Genomic DNA, 6,000 nt, shown 5'->3' with positions numbered 1-6,000 from the left:
AGTCGCCATTCAGTTTTTAACGACAATGAGAAAAACTGACAAAAACCGGTTATCGTGACATAAAGGGAGTGCAATTATGTTTGACCACGACGGCCGTAGGTTCCCTTGTGATCCCTGGTGTGGGGATCTCTCAATATACACCCGCAAGGTAGAGATTGAGGGTTCGGGGGACTGTAACTACCGAGAGGAGTAATTCGCTCGTCGATAACTCCAGAGGCAGGATATCCTTACTAGCTCAGCATAAATAATTGAAGGGACATGCGTTAACTACTAAACTAATCTGAGTTGATTTTAGCAATATGCAACATATAATACTAATTCGATCGTGATTATCTGATTTAAATAGCATTAAGGGACCTAGCATGATAATCCGATTTCCCAAAAATATCATATTTGTTAGGCGTGATAGAACAATCAGATTAGGTTAGTTTAACAGTTCATAAAAAGGGCGAGGAAAGCAGTTAAATCATCGAAAAGGGACACATTACGACGCACCCTTGAGAGGTGCGTCACGGTTCTCAGAAAACTAACCACTTTGACTTTGCTATTTCTCCTTTTTATTTAACGAATCTCAATTATGGGACAGGATACGTTCTGTTCGATTTATGGATCGATTGCGACAGAACGCGTGAACAGTTTCGCAGCGAGAGGCTTAGGCTAAGGGTTGGAGTCAATACTCAGAATATAATTATGTGTTGTTGTGTGTTCTTTCACGTCGAAACTAGGGGCCTATTTATAGGGAAGAGTTCGTGGAAAGGTAGAATTGCAGAGTTCTAATCCACAAAGAATTAGGAAAAGAGACGTACCCAGGTATTTTCAGCGCCCAGGCCTGGGCGCCGAAGATTTCGGCGCCCAGAGCCAGGCGTTGAAAATAGGGTCTGGGCAGTTTTGTTTAGTCAGATTCGGATTCCTAAAATCCGTAGAGTTTGAGATTCATTCGAGTCTTTTAGCGCGTATCAATTTTATGACGGAATGCGTCTGGGCCCGTTACGAACTCTAGGTTCGTTAGGATTTTAATACGTAACTCCTATTTCCGAATCCTATTAGGAATAGGATTCTCGCGGTTTTCTATCTCATTTAGGATTTATGTTGGAGTGCAACACCTAATTCTGACAGGTTTCTATCTTTTACGATTTGCCACTTTTAGACGCTACCTTTTTACGGCAGTTACTATTTTTAGCAGGTTTCCATAAATAGCAGGTTTCGGGTGAAATGAAATGGGGAATCGAGATTCGTTTATTTTATTGGAGATGCGTTATCAAGTGGAGTTTTTATGCTTTCATCATCGAACCTTTCCCTTGCGGGAATGGGGACAAAAGTAGGTGTCTACATCGGCAATATTTCCATTTCCGATAATATTTTCCGATACGTACCATGTTTCCGTTTCCGGCAACATCTACGACTTGGATAATATTTATATTTCCGATACGATCCATATTTCCGTTTCCGGCAATATAATCGTTTCCGGAGTATTCATTTCTTGCTTGTGACGATCTCAGCTCCCACTGAAACCAAGATCCGTCGATTCCGAATATCCATAGATAGAGTATTTAATGCCATTAAATACTTGATCCGTTTACGTACTGTTTGTGTGACCCTACGGGTTCAGTCAAGAGTAAGCTGTGGATTAATATCATTAATTCCACTTGAACTGAAGCGGCCTCTAGCTAGGCATTCAGCTCACTTGATCTCACTGAATTATTAACTTGTTAATTAATACTGAACCGCATTTATTAAACTTAACATAGAATGCATACTTGGACCAAGGGCATTATTTCCTTCAGTCTCCCACTTGTCCTTAGGGACAAGTGTGCATTTCCTAATTCCTTTGTCGCTCGATGCTTGCTCTTGAACATAAGGTAAGAGTTGTCATCCTTATTATGTCCAGAGGTGTTTCTCGGTTTCAGAGTTCAACTGATCAAATTAACAGATAATCATAGCCTATGATTCATCCGAGCACGGCCATGCATTTCACAGTTTCTAGCTCTCCGAGTGGCCTTGTACAACTTTTAAGCATCTCATCCCGATTTATGGGAGGACAATCCCAATCTTGCGATCTTGAGATTAGACTTCGTTTGATAGGTGATTACCTGAGCGTTGCCTTTATAGCCTCCTTTTACGGTGCGACGGTTGGTCAACGTCAAAGTAACCAGTTCTCAAACAAGTATTCTCAAATCACTCAGGTATTGAGGATTTAGTGTCTAATAATTTTAATGAAATTTACTTATGACATATTTTCATCTCTTACAGTAAAGTTTCATAGGTCTGTCCGATACTAGTCTTCCCAAAGTAAGTATCTATGCAAATGATTATGACATTGCCATGTCCACATAGTTCAAGAAACAGAATTACTAGTCATCTTGCATTCTAGTCGTCTAACGTTTTCTATGCGTCCGGTTTTATAGAAAACTCCGACCAGGGACCATTTTCAACTTTTGACATTCAAGTTCACTTGATAGACATTTCTTAGTCACAGGACTGGTCCTGACAGTCTATCTTGAATATATCGTCAATTTGAAGGGACTCATCATTTAATAAACCACAAATTAAATGGAAAAATGAATTATATTCATTTATTGTGAATGATTAACCAATAATGTTTTACAAAGATTTAAACTCTAAAACTTTAAAACATTAAACAAGGATATCAAAGCCATTCTCCAATATGCTTGATTCCCATAGCTGCAGTGTGCGAGTTGTGCTTCGCCTGCGGCAGAGGTTTAGTCAATGGATCTGATATGTTGTCATCAGTTCCAATCTTGCTTATCTCGACTTCTTTTCTTTTAACGAACTCTCGTAGAAGGTGAAATCTACGAAGTACATGCTTGACTCTCTGGTGGTGTCTAGGCTCCTTTGCCTGTGCAAAAGCTCCGTTATTATCACAATACAGGGCTATTGGTCCTTTAATGGAGGGGACTACACCAAGTTCGCCTATGAACTTCCTTAGCCATATAGCTTCCTTTGCTGCTTCATGTGCAGCAATGTACTCCGCTTCAGTTGTAGAATCCGCAATGGTGCTTTGCTTAGCACTTTTCCAGCTTACTGCACCTCCGTTGAGGCAGAAGACAAACCCAGACTGTGATCTGAAATCATCTTTGTCGGTTTGGAAACTTGCGTCCGTATAGCCTTTAACAATTAATTCATCATCTCTACCATAGACCAGGAAGTCATCTTTGTGCCTTTTCAGGTACTTCAGAATATTCTTGGCAGCAGTCCAATGCGCCTCTCCTGGGTCTGACTGGTATCTGCTCGTAGCACTGAGTGCGTACGCAACATCCGGGCGTGTACATATCATAGCATACATTATTGAACCAATTAATGATGCATATGGAATCCCATTCATTTGTCTACGCTCATCAAGTGTTTTTGGGCACTGAGTCTTGCTTAGAGTTATTCCATGAGACATCGGTAGGTAGCCTCGCTTGGAGTCTGCCATCTTGAACCTATCAAGCACCTTATTGATATAAGTGCTTTGACTAAGTCTAATCATCTTTTTAGATCTATCTCTGTAAATCTTGATGCCCAATATGTACTGTGCTTCTCCTAGATCCTTCATCGAAAAACATTTCCCAAGCCAAATCTTGACAGAGTTCAACATAGGAATGTCATTTCCGATAAGTAATATGTCGTCGACATATAATACTAGGAAAGCAATTTTGCTCCCACTGACCTTCTTGTATACACAAGATTCGTCTGCGTTTTTGATGAAACCAAAGTCACTGACTGCTTCATCAAAACGTATATTCCAGCTCCTTGATGCCTGCTTCAATCCATAGATTGATTTCTTTAGCTTGCATACCTTTTTAGCATTCTTTGGATCCTCAAAACCTTCAGGCTGTGTCATAAACACAGTTTCTGTTAAAACACCGTTTAAGAAAGCGGTTTTGACATCCATCTGCCATATTTCGTAATCGTAATATGCAGCGATTGCTAACATTATCCGAATAGACTTTAGCATTGCAACTGGTGAAAAGGTTTCATCATAATCCACGCCGTGGACTTTCCTGTAACCTTTTGCAACCAATCTAGCTTTGAAGACTTCAAGTTTCCCATCCTTGTCCTTTTTCAGTTTGAAAACCCATTTGCTTCCAATGGCTTGGTAGCCATCTGGCAAATCGACCAAATCCCATACTTGGTTTTCAGACATGGAGTCTAATTCAGATTGCATGGCTTCTTGCCATTGCTTGGAGCTAGGGCTCGTCATAGCTTGTTTGTAAGTCGCAGGTTCATCACTTTCAAGTAATAGAATGTCATAGCTCTCGTTCGTCAAAATACCTAAGTACCTTTCCGGTTGAGATCTATATCTTTGCGATCTACGCGGGGTAACATTTCTAGATTGACCATGATTCTCACCAGATACTTCTAAAGATCTCTGAGTTTCATCCTGAATGTCATCTTGAGCATTCTCTAGAGTTTGTTGTTCGACTCGAATTTCTTCGAGGTCTACTTTTCTCCCACTTGTCATTTTAGAAATGTGATCTTTCTCCAAAAAGACACCATCTCGAGCAACAAACACCTTGTTCTCAGATGTATTATAGAAGTAATACCCCTTTGTTTCCTTTGGATAGCCCACAAGGATACATTTGTCAGATTTCGGATGAAGTTTGTCTGAAATTAATCGTTTGACGTATACTTCACATCCCCAAATCTTAAGAAAAGACACATTCGGAGGCTTCCCAAACCATAACTCATATGGAGTCTTTTCGACAGCTTTAGACGGAGCTCTATTTATAGTGAGTGCAGCTGTATTTAGTGCATGTCCCCAAAATTCTATTGGAAGTTTGGCCTGACCCATCATTGACCTGACCATGTCTAGCAAGGTTCTGTTCCTCCGTTCCGACACACCATTCCATTGTGGTGTTCCAGGAGGAGTCAATTCTGATAGAATTCCACATTCTTTCAGATGGTCATCAAATTCATAGCTCAGATATTCACCGCCTCTTTCAGACCGCAGTGCCTTAATCTTCTTGCCTAATTGATTCTCTACTTCACTCTGAAATTCCTTGAATTTGTCAAAGGATTCAGACTTATGCTTCATGAGGTAGACATAACCATATCTACTGAAGTCATCAGTGAAAGTGATAAAGTAGCTGAAACCACCTCTAGCATTTGTACTCATTGGTCCACATACATCTGTATGGATTAAACCCAACAGTTCAGTTGCTCTTTCTCCAACTTTAGAGAAAGGTTGCTTTGTCATTTTGCCAAGTAAACATGATTCGCATTTACCATAATCCTCTAAGTCAAATGGTTCTAGAATTCCTTCCTTTTGAAATCTTTCTAAGCGTTTCAAGTTTATATGGCCTAATCGACAATGCCACAGATAGGTGAGATCTGAATCATCCTTTTTGGCCTTTTTGGTATTTATGTTATAAACTTGTTTGTCGTGATCTAATAAATAAAGTCCATTGACTAATCTAGCAGATCCATAAAACATCTCTTTAAAATAAAACGAACAACTATTGTCTTTTATTAAAAAGGAAAATCCCTTAGCATCTAAGCAAGAAACTGAAATGATGTTTTTAGTAAGACTTGGAACATGGAAACATTCTTCCAGTTCCAAAACTAGCCCGGAGGGCAACGACAAATAATAAGTTCCTACAGCTAATGCAGCAATCCGTGCTCCATTTCCCACTCGTAGGTCGACTTCACCCTTGCTTAACTTTCTACTTCTTCTTAGTCCCTGTGGATTGGAACATAAGTGTGAGCCACAACCTGTATCTAATACCCAAGAAGTTGAATTAGCAAGTATACAGTCTATAACGAAAATACCTGAAGATGGAACGACTGTTCCATTCTTCTGATCTTCCTTTAGCTTCAAGCAATCTCTCTTCCAATGCCCCTTCTTCTTGCAGTAGAAGCATTCGGATTCAGAAGTGGGTTGACTGACCTTCCTCTTTTCAGACTTGGCGCCAATTTTCTTAGTTGGGCTGGCCTTGTTGCCACCTTTCTTAGCATTCCTCTTCTTTCCAGATTTCTTGAACTTGCCCCCACGCACCA

The sequence above is a fragment of the Spinacia oleracea genome, chromosome 4 (assembly GCF_020520425.1).
Source record: "Spinacia oleracea cultivar Varoflay chromosome 4, BTI_SOV_V1, whole genome shotgun sequence".
In the NCBI taxonomy this organism is placed as follows: Eukaryota; Viridiplantae; Streptophyta; class Magnoliopsida; order Caryophyllales; family Amaranthaceae; genus Spinacia; species Spinacia oleracea.
The sequence above is the reverse complement of the archived record's forward strand: the minus strand, read 5'-3'. Positions refer to the sequence as shown.